This window comes from Octodon degus, unplaced genomic scaffold, assembly GCF_000260255.1.
Source record: "Octodon degus isolate 3935 unplaced genomic scaffold, OctDeg1.0 scaffold00051, whole genome shotgun sequence".
Classification (NCBI taxonomy): domain Eukaryota; kingdom Metazoa; phylum Chordata; class Mammalia; order Rodentia; family Octodontidae; genus Octodon; species Octodon degus.
The window spans coordinates 6,367,965-6,385,935 of record NW_004524627.1 but is presented as its reverse complement, the minus strand read 5'-3'; the positions used below and the strand labels follow the sequence as shown (position 1 = coordinate 6,385,935).

Below are 17,971 nucleotides of genomic sequence, written 5' to 3'. Positions count from 1 at the left end.
AGAAAGAAGAAAGAAAGAAAGAAAGAAAGAAAGAAAGAAAGAAAGAAAGAAAGAAAGAAAGAAAGAAAGAAAGAAAGAAAGGGGCTGGTGAGATGGCTCAGTGGTCTAAAGCATCTACTTAGAACAAGCTAAGCAAAGCACAGGGACCACAGTTCAATCCCCCAGTACCACATGCCAGCCAGCCCTGCCCCCTGGTGGGCTGAGCTGGCTACACACACCCACACCCACCCACACACACACATAAATAAAAAAATAAATAAAATTTTTTAAATAAAAAGAAACAATTACTGTCTCTCATGCAAGCCCTGGTATAAGGAAGAACACAACTCTGAAGATGCCATATCGCCTCCCTTCTTGTGAAAGACCTACTTCCCACTCTGTGACCCCAGAGTCTATACTGCTGGCCATGGTTGATCCTCTTGTTTTGTCTGAACATTCTCAGAAAGTATGTGAGCTAAGTCCCCCACAAGCATCATCACCAAGCATGAGTGGTTATTTCCTGTTGTTTGGAAGTATTAGAATGTTTTGGTGGAGGTGAGCTGACATGAGTCATGCAGTAGTGTAGGATGGAGTAGGCAAATACTCTGGCTTAGGGATGTGCATATCAAGGTGTTAGTGCTGACTTTGGCCTTTGTTAGTTATGTAACTTGCAGGAAGTCATTTGATCTCTGAGCTTCAGTTGACTCCTGTAAAACAGGGCATATCAATAACCACATAATGTTAGTGTAAGGAGAAAATGAATATAAAGTACTAATAGTATTTGGTGCACGACATTCAATAAACAGTAGCTATTATTACCCTTATTATTGAAAGTGCTGTTACTTCTTGGCAGGGTAAGAGGTGGTTGTGCCGTTCCTTCATCCATCCCTTCACTATGGTTCCTGGTCCCACAGTAATCAAGTCAGCACAGGTATCTAGCCATCCCCATAAACTTGCTTCCCAAAGGCTTCCAGAACCTGCACCAGGGAGACTCAGAGGCCTTCCATCAAGTTGTTTCTGGGTGATGGAAAGTTATGTGGGAGTACGGGCTGCAGTAAGGCTGGAGGTTCCCACAGTGCTGGCATTTCAGTGGCCAGGTCAGATCTTCACAGCCAGAGGGACAGAGCACACCCTGCAAGTCTAAAAAAATGGCAGGGGCAGGGAAGATGGGAAAGGAAGAAGGAAAGCCCCATGACCTTCCCCCCTTATCTGCTCTGGGCACACCTGGCCTTGAGCCACCATCAATACACAGCCATCCTATTTTGTTCTTTCTCTTTTTCGTCAGTATTAGGGATGGAACCCAGAGTCTCTCTCACGCTAGGCAAAAGCCCTACTACTGAGCTACACCCCCAGCCTTATTTTCTTCATCTTTAAACCAAACAAACATGGCCAGACACTCCACAGCAAACAGTCTTTCCTTCTGCTTTTCTGAGTACTTTCATTATTTACTCGTAATATATTTATAAGTAATGACATTTCTCCACCCACCTCTCTCCCACAGATACAGGAAGGAGGAGTAAGATAAAATGCTCTAAGTTGCCAAAGAGGAAGAAACAAATGTTATATTTACATCTTTTGGGCCCCCAAATCTTGTGAAATTCATTACAGAATCATGCCACCTGCCCCTCTGAAGAACACACATTACCCTGATTATTACATGTTTTATTATGCCTTGTTCATATTCAAAATATCTCCCCACCAAAAAAGGGAGGAAGAACAGACACCTCACCCTGATTGTATTGCTTATTCTGCCCTCTGCTGCTCCACGATTCTGACAGAAGAGAGGGATAAACGTGATTTGTTCAATTATTCATATGCGTGCAGCTCATTTGTGAAAATTTCCTTCAATATTTAGATCAGCACTTATTTACAGTAGATACTCAACCAATATCTGCACAATTAAAATAGAGTTTATATTCCTAGACATTCAACAGGACTAAAATCTGACTTGAACCCAGAGAGAATTGAATACTACCCACAAGATCGTTGCCTGTATGACTTCTCCTCAAAGGAAAAGGTCTAATGATTCACCCAACTGCTCAGGACAGAGACCCAGGAGCCTTTCTGGGCTGTTCTCTTCCTCCCCACCCACACAAAGCTGTTGCGAAGACATTCTGCTTCTACCTGTAACATAGCCTTTGAATCTGTGCATCCCACCAGCTTCAGCCGAATGCCAAGGGCCTGAGCTGCCTTCCTCTCTCGCCTGGATCAGTGCAAGGGCGGAGTGCACTCCCTGCCTTGTTTCACACCTTACCATCCACCTTCTCAGGGCCAAGATGACCTCACATCAGTGCTATCCCATCACTCTCCAGAGTAAAGCCCAGAAACACTTCCCAAACAATATTAGCCCTCCAAGTCTCTCACCTGGGAGACTTTTCTTCTCTGTTCCACCTGGCTTTCCAACTACACTTCCTCTGCTCCTCCTGTCCTACTCCTTCCAGAAGTGCTGACTTCTCCCCTGTCCCTGGAAAAACAACAATCTTGCACCTGGAAAGCTCACACAGCAAAGCTCCATGCAGACACTGCCCACCCCCCCTCCTGCCTGCATCACACTCTGGTGTATCTTCACTTCTGTAGACCATGCATGAGTACATAAAGCAAGGTATGTATATTATTTCACTTACGTGAATTATTTAACTTAATTTCCAGGGAAATTAAGCTCTTTGGTGTCAGAGATTCCCTCTATTTTACAGAAATCTGTATTCCTGATATCTGGAACACAGTGAGACACTCAGTACCTGCTCCACGAACATCTGTGGGCTGCTCAGACTAATGGCTTACTTGAGTGCTGTCTCCAATACTATAGTTCACGCGGGATTTTGTTTTGCACACCCAAGTATATTTATGGATTACCTTGAAGGAGGTGGAGTGAGTAGAACTCTCCAGAGACGTTATATAAACTTCATCTTATAGCTATCCTTATAGCCTCGCAGTTTGCAAATACAAATATTCTCTTACAAAATTTTCTAGGTCAGCTCTTCTCAAACTTTTTTATCCTTAGGACACTTTTACACACTTAAAACTAATTGAGATTCCAAAAGCTTTTGTTTATGTGTATCATATCTACCAGTGTGTACCACGATCAAAATTAAAACCAAAAATTATAAATAGGTATTAACACTTTGAAAATTACAGTAAGAAAACACCACGTTAAGATATATATTTACATAAAATCAACTATATTCTAAATGCAGTGTGGTGCCCTATATTGGGTCTTATAATAGCAAAACTGATGAAATCTAAATAAAATCTATAATTTGCAAATAGTTCTTTACTTATGTGAATGTCTTAGTGTTGAAAAAACAGTTACCTAAAATATGAACATCAGGAAAAACGATAATGGATATATAGAAACTATTTGTCCTATGCTTGTAATTCTTTTTAAATGTAAAATTATTTCAAAATAAACTTTACTGAGGGGCCAGGGAGATGGCTCAGTGGAATAAGCACTTCTCTGGCAAGCACAAGGGCATGAATTCAATCCCTGGTTCCACAAAAAAAACCCCAAAACTTTATTTTAAAAGCTGTATTTTTAAATGGTGAAAAGAATGTCATTATTTTTATGCTTTATCAAATATCTTCTTTTGTTGAATAAACAGTTGCTGAATTTTCATACTTATGCTTACATTAAGTTAGTTGTGATGGGCCATTTCAGTTGATATAGATGAAGAAAATCCAGTTTCACATGAAGAAATGCTTTGGAAATGAAACATTTCATAGCCTTCTATGATCATTATGGATATCTTTCTTGACTTCTGAATCAAATTTGACAAGGGGTAGCTTCTCAAAGGCTGGTTGTAACATACTATCTAAAAGCAGACCAGTGAAATTTTATTCCCTGACACAGTAAACTTTGGCTGATCACTTTATACTTTGTATATGTTTTACCTACCCACAATTTTGCAACCTTCCACCTTGGCCATATACAATATAAAAAAAGAATATTCATTCATGTTAACCATCTCAGTGAAAAGTCTTTGTGGATAGGGAAACTGTCAAAGTCACCATGGTGGACACAAATTTTGCAAAATTTTAATTTTTCCTTGAATGGTGAAATTTTATCATTGCTAACATGAAAGAGGAATATAATCAGCTGTGCTCTTTATAATAGGAGGATTATTTATTCAATTTTTTTAAAAAAATTTCAAAATATTTAAGGCTAAATAGATGAATTTTACCTACCACTTCTTCAAGTAGAAATATTATTCCATGAAAAACGTCCTAGGTCAGTTCACAACCCAAAAAACTGCTCAACTAAATTTTTTGACGTCAAACTTTGGGGTTTGGGATGGAGAGCAAGACCTTTGTGTGTACCTCCCATTTTGCCAGTTAGTATATTAAGAATACATATATTCGAGGGTTGTCATTCAAAATAATGATATCTATAACTGTAGCAAAGACACTTTGAAAGGAGACTGAAAGCATTTTTGTTTTTTAACCAGCACATTTTCATTGACTTGGTTTGGACTCAGACACCAACAGTTTTACTAATCATTGTGGCCAACCCAGTGGAGAGACAAAAAGTGTTCTCATATTATTATGAAAATACTTCTAACCTCAGAAACCTTCTGAAAGGGTTTTAGCTAAAGTGCCTGGCGCTTAGGCAGGAGCAGGGACCTAGACTCAATCCCAGGCATGCCGTGCTGGCTCCGCCCCCGGGGAGTGCTGAGAGGGCAACTGAAAATGTACCTGGCGGTGTGTGCCTATAATCCCAGGGCTTGGGAGGCTGAAAACAGGAGGATCACTAGAAGTCTGATCTCTGTAGTAAGACTCTGTAGGCCCTGTATTAAATACATTTTTAAAAAGAGTTTCAGAAAATCTCAGTGGTCTACATATCATATTTTGTAAACTGCTATTCTCAATGGTTTATGAATAAAATGCTCCAAAATCCAAACATATATTGAACACTAACTGTATACTGAGGACCATTCTCAGTTTCTGTGGATAGTAAAGGTAAAACAGCTCTAAAGAAATAAAAAGAGTTCCTTTCCTAAGAGTTTATAAATATGATCATATAGATATCAGATGCACAGAACATCCCTGGACTACAGCATCAGTGATAACAAATTAGACAAGATGTGGACACTCAGTGTGTAAGATGAGACTGTGGAACTCAGGGAACCAGAGGGACTGGAAAGGCCAGGATTCCAAGTCATCCTCCGGCAAAATTGTTTCAGGCTCCTAGATTTTCCTACCAGCTCCCTCCTAGCAATGGTGATTCTACCTGATGAGAATTCTGAACACTGGAGTCAGCCTACAGCCTGCAGGCACAGCTGGTGCAGACAGGGAGGCGGGTATCCTCAGATGTGGAAAGGTTCTGGAAGTGAAAGCAGAGTGGAAAAGACAGGCAGTGGCCTAGCTAGATATGCACAGTGCTGAAGTTCTATAGTCTGATAAGAGAGAGCAGGAGGGAAGAAAAACATGGTCCTGCAGTATGCTCTGTGGGCTAAATATTGCAGAACTTATTTTTAAGAAGCTACATTTTTTAAAGGCCCACTACTAATCAGAAAGAGCTAATTGTTTTGCATATGGCTAATTTTCTTTAGGAGGGGTTGGTTATTTTTTTAAATGCACACACCACACACAAATCTGTAGAGTGGCCCAATGAAAGATTAGACTGCAAAGGACAGGTAGGGCATTTTAAAGACAAAGTCTGTCTCCAGTGGGTACTGAACACCACAGTCTCCAAGACTCCCACAGCTAATTTGGACACTGGCATTCACGCTTTCCTGCCATCCCCCGCTGTTGTGTTCGCTTCAAATGACACTACACTTCAAAACTTGGCCACCTGCCCACTGAACTTAGGCACTCTGTAAATGGTTTGTCCAGACCCAAAACCATTTGAGCCTGCATTATTTTTCTGACAAGCTGTGGTGTTTTACCCTGAGGATCCAGGATGTTCTGAATCCTAATGGAGTCCACTGAAGCCCAACAGAGGTGGCAATGGGCTTTTCAGCTGGCTGCTTTGGCCCTGGTGCCAAATGACTCAAACCCCCAGGCTCTCTGTTGTTAAGCTCTGATGATTCTAAGCAGAGAGCCCAGGATAACTTCAGCAGACATAAAAACTAATTTCCTCCCCAAATGACCACTAGCTTAGTAGGGGTTGGGGAACAGAGCCCTGCAGCACACAGCCAGTGGACCCCACAGAACTACAATCTACCCTCACAGAGACAGGAGCATTTTCCAAAGTACAGAGGGCCAGGGGCAGATCCAGAAAACAAGACGCAGTATAGTACTGCACCGCATGAACTTCTTGGGCAGGAGGACAGGTCAAAGATGGAGAAAAGTAAGATGAGGCTGGAATTGAAAGAAATTGAGTGTTAGACTGCTGGGCATGGGCTGGGAGCACAATGGTAAGTCTATGGGTAGGTGCATTTGGGGGTACAGATGCGGCAATAAAAGGACAAACAACCATGTGAGTGATAGATGCTTGAGCATCTTGGCCTAAATGTGCCATGTTTCCCAGGCAAACACTGACAGATGAACAGAAATACCCTTTCCTAGGAGAGGGACCACATGAACAAAGGCCTAGGCTGGGAACAGCACTTTTTGCACTCATTAAATAGAGCACTAATGTGTGACTGTGAGGATCTATCATTCAGTGCTTACCAGTGAAACAAATTTAATGGAAGATGTACAAATAATAAAAATTTCCAAGGTTAGCTTACAGTGGCTGCCCACATAGTCAGGTGTGCAACAGTACAGAGGGTCTGGCTGTGCTGGAGATCTAAAGGATCCAGTTGAAGGTCTGGAGCTCACAGCAGTGGCCTGTGTAATTGGTGTCAGCATGATGCACTTTGAAACAGAGGAGCTAAGAGAGCCACCCTTCCCTTTATTCACGCGCAGGCCCAGCACACAGGAAGGTCAAGATGCCCAGGTCAGCAGACCATCCACACCAGTGAGTGACACGATGGGAGGCACCTGGAGTCAGGAGGCATCTGACCCCTTACATACTGGAAGCCTGAACTGTGTTAATGCTCATCAAGGGTGCCTCTTCCTCCTCCTTCTTTTTGCCCTTCTGCCAGGTTCTGCTGCTACCACTCTATGACCTTCAATAACTGTAGCTACTTACTACAAAGTGCTTATGCTTGGCAATTCTTTCCTTGTACACAAGAACCTGGAGTATTTTTGCCCACTTCACCATAACAAGGAGGCTGAAGGGTCAATGCTGAATGCTGAAGAGTCTGCACAGAAACCAGGAAATAACATCTGAGGTGAAGACAAAAACTGCAGCTTCCCCCAAAAGAAACAGAAGCATGCCTTCCTTCTTTGTGTCCCTTTCATCCCATTCAGGTGAGAAGCTGCCCTAGGGTGAGTCTTCTGTCTTCACTAAGTCCTGTCAGTCATGGTCAGAACTATATTGATCCAACTTAGTTGGGTATTTCTTACTAAAATAACCCACTCAGTTGACTATCATAGTCTACCCTTTGCCAACTGGACAACTATACAAATTTCCTTAAACTATAGTCCCCAGATAAAAAGACAAATTTACAAGTATATTTAACATTTTCTAACTATCCTGGAAACAAATGGAAATTACTAATTCCCTCCCCAGTGTAGAAGGCAAGTTTTCTTTGGGTGATGTTTACTACTAACATTTCATAACTTGAACATTATAACATAGGCTTAACATACTTAAGGGCCAACTTTAAGTCCATCAAAATTATATTACACTGGACGCATATTAGAGGACTATCACAATTCTGATTTCTGTAGCTTATCACATGGTTGAACCTGGTATTTAGGACTACCTTATTCCATTTACCCAGTCTCCACTCCCTTGGCTTTCAGCAAGCATCCCAACAGGTCTCAGTTCTTTCTCTGTTGGAGTGACTTATGCCTTCATTCCTCAAAGTTCTGGAACATTTGGCATTCTATTGGGATTGAGTTCTTTTAGTTTCCCACTGACCTTAATAACAGGACATGGTAATACTAGGAGGAACCCTAAGGGATCTTCTGCACTCCAAGTACATTCTTCCTTTCCTCCATTTTGGAGTAATACTCCAATTTTCCTTGATAGTCTGGGTCAATCACCCCTGCCACACTATAATTCCCTTTTTGGCCTATTTCTTCAGGGGCCCAAGCAGACTAAAATGACCAGAAGAAACTATTAGCTTCCAGTTCAGTGCTGTTATTATTATGTTTCATGGTGCAAGCCTTCCCCACTTTGGAACTAAGACTCCTAAGCCAGCAGAGCATACTGTCATGGAAATAGGAAGTAGAACTTTGCTAGTGCCTCACTGGGGGTAATAGTGAGTGGCACTATTCCCACTTCCACCCCTTGATTCCTGGACCTGTGAATCCTGACTATGGGAGTACCCTATGGTAGATGCTGATTCAAAGAATATACAGCCCTTTGAAGAACACTGTCCAAGCCCTGCAAGCTATTGTCATCTAGCTGGTACTGTTACTGTGTCTTCAAAAGACCATTTCACCTTTCTATCAATCCAACAGCTTTTCAATGGTGAGGAACATAGTAAGATCAGTGAATCCCATAAGCAGGAGCCCATAGCCTCATTTCTTTGGTCATAAAATGTGTTTTTTGGTTAGAGACAATGCTATGTAGAATTCCATGATGGTGGCCACAGTATTATGTTGAGTCCACAGATGGCAGTTTTGGCAAAAACATTACATGCAGAGAAGGCAAATCCATGTGCAGAATAAGTGTCCATGCTGGTAAAAGCAAAGCACTGTCCTTCCCATGGCAGAAGTGGTCCGATATAATCAACTTGCCACCAGGTTGCATGCTGATTGCCCCTGGGAACGGCACCATGTCAGGTGCTAGGTATTGGTCTTTGTGCTGGCATCTAGGGCAATCATCAGTGGCTGTAACCAGATCAGCCCTGGTGAGTGTGAGTTTACACTGCTGAGCCCATGCATACCCTCTGCCTCGTGGCTACTGTTCATGTGCCAACAGGGCAATGACAGTGGTAACTGAAGAAAGAGGTGGACTGTTAAATGCAGAATAGATCATTCGATCCACTTGATTATTAACGCCATCTTTGGTTGTGGTCACCTTTTGGTGAGCATTTAATGTGGAATAAAAATAGCTTTACCTCTTTTGTCCAAAGGGAGAGGTCTATCCACATACCTCTTCCCCAAATACCTTTGTTTGTTTGTTTTCTAGTTTGTTAAATATACATGATGTTTACTAAACAAAGTGATGATTACAAATATTTCTTTTTTTAAGATCTCTTTTTTTTTTTGCAAAATCATAGGGTGCTCAAATGTATTCTATTTTCTTTCTTTTTTTTCCATAATTTTATTGAGAGACAAATAGCAATGAGACAGTTTCAAATCAAATTGGTAGGACAGTTTCAATAATTAACACATTGCATACATTCTTCCTAGTGGTTAATTGCTGTACAAGATGCTGACTTGATATCCTATTTACAAACACCATTAGAACAAATCCCTCTATTCATTAAGAGAATGTAACTATATATCTATCCTAACCATTTTGAATACACAGATACAAAATGGACATTCATTTATATATCCCCTTTTTTGTTTAGCTCTATCATTTGAATATTATAGGTGCATTAACTCAGCAAAATATTCTAAAAGAGTCCAGTAATCCATAATGGTATTGGGTCTTCTGCTTGACTGGTAGTGTCAGAAATTGTTGGCCTGAGTCCCCTATAGCTCAACATAACAACATGGCTTTACTTCTTCTTTTTTAATATTTCATGTATATGTTTTTAATTTTATTGTTTTCATTAATTTTACTGAGAAACAAATAGCAATGAGACAGTTCCAAAACAGGTTAGTAGGACAGTTACAATAATTAATGCATTGCATATTGTCCCCAAATAACTTTGCCACCAATTTTCCAGTCATATTTCTTCCAAGTTCCTGACCCTCTGGCCAGACCACTGACTACAATCCATGAATTGGTAAACAGTTGTACATCTGACCACTTCTCCTTCCAGAAAAATGTACTACCGGGTACTCTACCAGAAGTTCTGCCCATTGTAAAGATCTCCTGTCACCACTGTCCTATAGATGTCCTGGAAAGGGGCTATAATGCTGCGGCTGTCCAATTATAGGTGGTACCTCCTTAATGTATGGTACCATCCATAAACCAGGCCTTCTCTTCCTCTGTCAGCTGATCACATGATATGCCCCATGAGGCCACAGATATATGCTTGGCAGAAGAAGGAAATATAATAGGCATTGGAGCTATAGGGATCTGGGTGACTTCTCTGTGCAACTTACTTGTGCCCTGTAGACCTGCTCTGGCTCAGTCAAGTATATTTCACACAGACAGGGGGCCATCAACGAGGGCCTGGTAAGTCAGCAAACCTGACATGTACTTCATGGAGCATAAGAAGCTTCCCAAAGTATGCCCCAGAGCTGGGACTGGGATGGAGGGCAAGATGGAGCAGAACAAGTCAGACCCATCCCCCCCAACCAATCTGCTCTCAAGACTGCACTGATTTATGATCTATTTAATCATGAATAATTAATAGTTGGAAAAATCCTCATCAATGTTAGTTATTAATGATTTTTGGGTAGCAAAGGAAAAGGTGAACAGGGAGCTTTTTGGGCAATATGAGTCGCCTATTTGCCTAAAGGGAAATAAAGACCCTGGTTGGGTTCACGTGAGTTGCTTGAGGCTGGGCCATGACTGCAAAATTACAAAACATGGTGGGGATGGACTGAAGAGAAAGCATCAAGAAAAGATTGACTATGGCATGATGGGTAATTTTGCATAAGGAACCACATTGAATTCCATACACTTCCAAGGCAGGATTGCACCTGAAAAGACTGACAGATCCTAGGTAGGGAGTGGACAAAGCCTTTGAGTTCTAAAAATCAACAATAAAAAGAATAAACTACTGGGCTGGGGAGATAGCTCAGTGGAATAAGTGCCTGTCTGGCAAGTGTAGGGTTCTGAGTTCATTCCCTAGTACCACAAAACAACAACAACAACAAAAGAATGAACTACTAATATGAGGGACAAATCTAAAAAGTTATGAAGGGAGATGGGAGCGAAGTGAGAGGAAGGGTAAGAAAAGAGAATCAAAATATGCTATGTAAATTACCAAGTCTCCATGAAGTATGCATTTAGTGTTCAACATGAACATTGGGAAACAACTTAAGCAAATATATACATATACATATGATGTGATCCATTTATATAAAGCTCAAATCTTAAAAAGAAAGCATTATCTGAGAGAGATATGAGGAAGGGGACTTACTGACAGGAAAAGGCATGGGAAAGCCTTCAGAAATGCCAGAAAGGAGGGGTGTGCTGGATATTTACCTTAGTGGCTATGACTTAGTGTAATCAGATGGTGTAACTCTAGACTCTGCACTTCAAGTCTCTATATTTTACTGCTTCAAATTTCACCTCAAACATTTGTCCACATAAGGGGCCTGAGGGAAGGCTGAATCGCAGGTAGCTCAGGAATTCACAGGGGATGGAGTGGCGCTCATTTCACTTCTTCTGAAACTGACTCCCCATACTGCACACTGCCTGCTTTTGTCATTGGCTCATGTCAGATTATAAGCAGCCTCAAATCCCCTTAGTACAAGGCCTTGTGCAGAGCAGGAAGTGGGTAACACCTTGGAATAGAGGAGACCTCCTCTCACTGGATCTTAAGATTGACAGGCTTACTACCCAAGTGCATGCCCTCACTAATGAATGATGATACCTCTGGCTGAAAAGATGGTGTCCTTCATGCAGGCCAGAGATTCAATGCCACAACCCAGAGAAATGACACAGTGCAGCACTTGGGCTCTAGGCAATGTCAGCAACATCAAGCCTTCCCCCCTTTCCCTAGCCCTCAGCTCAGGTGGGCTCCATCAGGGAGCTTACAAGCACTTCCTCCAGGCTCCAAGGTACCTCAATGAAGCAGGAGCTCCTGCTAGCAGCTGTAACTCTCTCCTCTGCCTTGTTCCTCTTTCTGCCCCTTGGCCTCCTTGCCAGTGGGGACAAACACATGAAATTGGTCCACAGCTGTTATATAGGAGTCTTTGCGGTTCACCTGCCCTCAGAGACAAAAGGGCCCTGAAGCATAAACGAGTATCTGACCAGGGGTGAAGTGTTTCCTGTCTTCTCATCATTAAGATGCACGTTCCTTGCACCTAACTGAACTGGGGAGACTCCAAAGGCCCAAGAAAGCCTTTATAATTGCCCTTGAGGATGGAATAAACATGATGCATGGGCTGCTTCCTCCCAGCTGGGCCAGGGCCACCAGCACCTGACTTGCTGATCCTGACCTCAGCAACTTCGAAAGGATTGAGTTTTCCTAGGAAATTAGATCTGTGCAAAATATCCATGAAGTTCCTCACCAGCCTATAAGGCCTCCCTGCTTTTCCTCCTACCCCCGTGAGCCAGCACTGGAGGCCTCCCACATAGCAGGGGTGTGCCTCACCATCTGGGATGAAGAGGTTTGCTCAGGTAACACAAATCCAAGAGGAAAGGAAAGCAGTGCACCTTCCTCACCTCAACTCCCTTCCCTCCCCCCAGACAATACATCATCAATCCCTCTAAACCCTGCCAGTAACATAGGCATTGCCAACAACACACACCCACATAGGCACACCACATTCAAGCATAGACACATACTTCAAGGATTCTGAGGTTATTGCCAGACAAGAATTACAAGGCCAGAGCTTGACCTCAGTGGGCTTTTAACATAAACCAAACTTCCCAATAAGAGCAGAGACTTGGGGTAAGAGGGAAGGACTCCACTGCCAGTCTTTCGGCCATGTCAAATGTCAAAGCAAAAGCTGTGTGTAATTCTGACAACCAGACTATGGTGAATATAAGCTCTCCTGGGGTGTAGGCAACCCTCTAAAGCCCTTTGTAACTATGGACAGTCAGGCAAGGAGAGGTAAGTGGAGCATGAAGGCAGGCAGGACCCCAGGGGTGTACTTGTCCATGAGGTAATCACAAGAGAACCTTCCACAGTATCTCCCAGGTCCACTCTGCAGCCTGATTATTCAAGCAGCTTTAAAATGTCAACGTCCTGGGGGAGTAGCTTGATGCTGAAGCCACCTGTGCCACACACAGGGCCCTTCGTAATAAAATAAAATTCCAAGAAGATGTTGAGGTTAACTGGAAGGAAGAAGCTGTTAACTCTATTTAGTGAGAAGTTGCAAGCTTATAAATTCTCTGGTATAGGGAAGAATTCCATGTGGTCAAAACCATCAAGGACTACTCTCAGTAACTGTGTTTGTGTATGGTAATGTGTCCTGCCACAAAAGCATTGTTCATGGAGATTGCCCAAGACAAAAGGAACTGTAACCATTGGCAAGGCTGTGGCCTGTGCAATCTAACCCTTAACCAGTAGCCAAACTGAACTCAGAGAGGAGTCTCTTTACCAAGGACGTTACTGTACTTTGCTCCCTGGAACTTTTAGGTGTATTACAGTATTAACATCATCTCTGTAAGCTGACATTATAATATTGCACAAAAGTCCCATTTCTTCTTGCTCTGGGGCCACACGTGTGGCTCTATGACAGCCATGACCTGAAACTAATACATTCTTGGAGTCGTGTGTCTGCCACCACAGGCACTAGGATAATGGCTCCAACCCTTCTCAACCCAAGGAGAATTTCATCAAAGAACACAGACCACATATGACAGTGTCTCTTGCCTTCCTGAAAGGAGGTTCCAGCTTTACCCAAAGCTACCAGCAGATATTTGTAAGCACCTGCTTCTGAACTTAAAATAAGAAGTTCTTCCCTGTTCCCATGGAGTTTACAGTCCAGAGATGGGCAGGTAATTTGTATGTAACAAGACAAATAGAGGAGGCACCTCATGCTGTAAACCTACTGAGTCCATCTGAGCTACAGTGAGCAAAGCTAAGACAGTGTTCTAGAAGAAGCTGCGGGAGAAAGTTAGAAGAAGAGCAACTCTCAGGTTCATTATCACTTCCTCAAAGAAGCCCTCCTTATTCATCCCTTCCAAAATGAGGTGTTTCTGACACTGCTGCACAAGTCCCCTATGTACCACCATCTGCTGTTATAAATTTGTAGCTTTAATTTTGGACTGGTTCTAGGAAGGAAGAGGCTGTGTCCATTTTGCTTATCAACTCTTATCCTAAGACTTGGCTCAGGGGCCAGGGAGATGGCTCAGTGGAATAAGCACTTCCCCAGCAAGCACAAGGGCCTCAGTTCAATCCCTGGTTCCACCAAAAGAGAAAAAAAGACTTGGCTCCTGCTAAGCGCTTTTGCCTAGGTAGGGGCTTGAGTTATGACTGTGAAGATGGCCCTGGGTAGGAAGAATAGCAAAAGAGAGACTGAGTTTGGAAGCGGTTAGGCAATCAAGGACTAGAGAGCCACTCAGGTGAACCAGGACAGGACAGGAGCAAGAACTGAGTCTGGAAAAGACAGCAGGGCAGAAACCAGAAGGTGCTGTGTAAGCCCCACAACAAGGACGTTCTTCTCAGCATGGGGTGATCCTTTGGTGAACTTTGGGCAAGGGAGGTGACCGCATTTGCATCACTCACGCTACAATGTGCAAAATGTTTAGAAATCACCAATCCTGGAAGGAAAACTTCTGCCTGTCTCTCTAGAAGAATGAAATCAGCAAATCATAGACATCTACACACCCATTTATGGTATCACTGTGCACCATAACTAACTTACAAAGTCAGCTTCCATGCTCAACAACAGATTAATGCATAAGGAAAATGTGGTAGGGACACAGAATGCAGTATTAGTGGCCCACAAAGAATGAAATCCTGTTGTTCGCTGCAAAATGAACAGAACCTTAAGACATTATGTTAAGTACAATAAGGGTGACTCAGAAAGGCAAGTACTGCATGCTCTTTCTCCCATGTGGAAGCTAAAATATTGTTGACTTGGAAGTAGAATGTGATTTCTGAAGACTGGAGAGGGTGGGATGCCTAGAGGGTGGGATGAAAACGAAAGTTCAATTAGTGTGTGCTATATGTATGTATAGAACTATCACACTGGACTATATTACCATATATAATTAATACATGCCAACTTTTAAAAGGATTTTTTACAAAGACAGGAAGCTAGAACATTTGTTAGGAGTGTATGTATGAAGGCATGTTGAAAAATTACTATGTGCTGCTCTAGAGACAGAAGATAATTTGGAGAAACTGGAAGGACCAAAGAAACCAGTACAAAGTGGGTTCCACTTGCCTCAGGCAACCCTTGAAAGAAGTGGCTATAGAAAAGGAAGAATGAAGAACTTTCTCTGAAGTTGGGTTGGAATGCCTCCTGTAGTGTCAGAGAACAATCCTGTAGAAACCGAGTCTGTAAGTAGAAGCGCAGATGGAGGGTTCAGCTGGTGTCTGGCCAACTATAAAGTTTCTGCACAGTTCCCAGGTAGAAACAGCCAGCAGGTTACTGAAATTCACATAAATAGGTGAAGGTTTAACAGAAAAACCAATAAAACCAATAACAAACATAATACTAAGAATATAAACAATATTTAAAATCATTATTCTCACATGGAATTTAACCATGACTAATGATATGAAAAACAACCGTTGTAATTCAACTCTAAGAACATATTAATGACCAATATCCGAAAATCACACCCCTTGATCAAAATTATCAACCACTTATTCATCGACTTACCAGCCCCCTCGAATATCTCAGCATGATGAAACTTCGGCTCCTTAATTACGTGTATGCTTAATATTACAAATCATCACAGGATTATTTTTAGCAATACACTACACAGCTGATACAACCACAGCATTCTCATCAGTCACCCACATCTGCCGAGACGTAAACTACAGATGACTAATCCATTATCTCCATGCTCACGGAGCATCTATATTCTTCATTTTCCTTTACCTTCACATTGGACGAGGTATTTACTATGGGTCTTTCACCTTCATAGAAACCTGAAACATTGGAGTACTATTACTATTCACAGTTATAGCTACAGCTTTCATAGGTTACGTCTTACCATGAGGACAAATATCCTTCTGAGGAGCGACAGTTATTACAAACCTTTTATCAGCAATCCCCTACATCGGACCTAACCTAGTAGAATGAATTTGAGGTGGCTTCTCAGTTCACAAAGCCACACTAACTCGATTTTTTGCCTTTCATTTTATTTTACCTTTTATTATCACAGCAATAGTAATAATCCATTTACTATTTCTTCACAAAACAGGGTCTAACAACCCATCAGGACTAAACTCAGATTCAGACAAAATTCCATTCCACCCTTATTACACAATTAAAGATATTCTAGGATTTTTATTTATAATACTTACACTAATATCTCTTGTTTTATTCACACCAGACCTTCTAGGAGACCCAGACAACTATACCCCTGCTAATCCCTTAAATACCCCTCCCCACATTAAACCAGAATGGTATTTCCTATTCGCATATGCTATTTTACGCTCAATCCCTAATAAATTAGGAGGAGTTCTAGCCCTAGTATTCTCCATTTTAATCCTAATACTATTCCCTGTGCTCCATTTATCCAAACAACGCAGCATATCATTCCGCTGTACTAGGACAACTGCTTAGAGCAGAGCATGACTAAGACTGAAAATATAAACTTGAGGAAAATCCACACGACAGTCATTGATATAGAGAAACAGGTAAACCTTCCCAAATTAACCAGAATAGTCTCTTTCATAAGATACTAATTATGAAAGGCCCTGTGAAAATAATAAATTCATATCATAAACCAAGACAAAACTATCACCAGTACTCATAATCTAGCAATCATTTAAAGATTATACATGCACTTATACTTTTATTGCAGCATTTGCCTATATAAAAATAATTATCACATCCCACACATTCAATAATTCAATCATGAACTCCCTTAAAGTAGGAATATATCTTTTCCTAGATTTTATTCATCTTTACAACTTGTGCCTTGTGTGAGACCAGCATAGAGAAGGTACTCAGTCACTGTGCACCGGATGGAATACGTTCCTTAATTAAAACTTTCCTAATTGTTCTCCCAATTAATGGAGGCATATGACTTTTTCTTGGATGGGCATAGACCAAGGTTCTATTGTCCTAGCTCATGAAATCTGAACCATTTCATTTTGGAGCAGAAAGAAAGTCATATAAAATGTCACATGCCAATGCTATGAAAATCAGCATGAGTGACCAAGGTTGTCTTTTTCCCTTTGAGTCTCTGCCTTCTTCTTCTAGACTGAATGCAGCCTTCAGACATCACAGGTGCCCACATCTGTGCATAAATGGAAGGGTTTCATTTATTAAAAAGTCAGAGGGGAAAAGCTATCAAATGGATTCAGTGCAATCTTGATCAAAATACCATTAGTATACTTCACATATCTAGAGAACAAGTTTCTAAAATTCAACTGGAACCAGAAGAGAGCAAGAGTAGCAAAAGCAGTCCTGGGCAACAAAGCCAAGGCAGGTGGCATCACAATTCCTGATTTGAAATTATATTACAAAGCAATTGTGATAAAATTAGCATGCTACTGGCAAATAAACAGACCTGGGGATCAATGGAATGGACTAGAAGATTCAGCCTCAATCACAAATACACGCAGCCACCTTATCTTTGACAAAAGGGCCAAATATGTTCACTGGAAGAAAGATAGCTTCTTTAATAAATGGTGCTGGAAAAGTTGGCTCTCCACATTCTGAAAACTAAAACTAGATCCAGGCCTATCACGATACATTAAGCTAAAGTTAAAATATATCAATTGTCTAAATATTAAAGCAAAAATACTAAATCTACTGAAAGAGAAAGTAGGTAGAAATCTTGAAGATATAGGGATAGGTAGAAAGTTCATGAACAAAAAAAACCAAACAATATGGAAGATACTTCAAAGAATCAAAGATGGAATCTCATCTTTTTGAAAAAATCTTTGCAGCTCAAAAGAAATTACCAACAAAGTAAAAAGAAAACCCACAAACTGGTAAAAAAAAAAAAAAAAAAAAAAAAAAAAAAAAAAAACTTTATCCAAACATCCCTTGTACAAACAACTTCTATCTAGAACATATACAGAATTGAAATAATCAGGCCTCCAAAATTCAATGACCCAATCCA

General features: G+C 41.3%; 1 protein-coding gene and 1 long non-coding RNA gene across 2 annotated transcripts in view; one reads left to right on the top strand and one right to left on the bottom strand.

Moving 5' to 3' along the window:
* Zmat4 (zinc finger matrin-type 4) overlaps positions 1–17,971 on the bottom strand; it is a 457,773-nt gene that overhangs the window by 404,725 nt on the left and 35,077 nt on the right. The gene's annotated exons all lie outside the window — the stretch shown is intronic.
* The window catches only part of LOC111817205, a 23,441-nt gene continuing 20,794 nt past the window's right edge, over positions 15,325–17,971 (top strand). The window contains exon 1 of the long non-coding RNA XR_002821456.1: positions 15,325–16,441. This is a non-coding gene — a long non-coding RNA (uncharacterized LOC111817205). The remainder of the gene's footprint in view (positions 16,442–17,971) is intronic.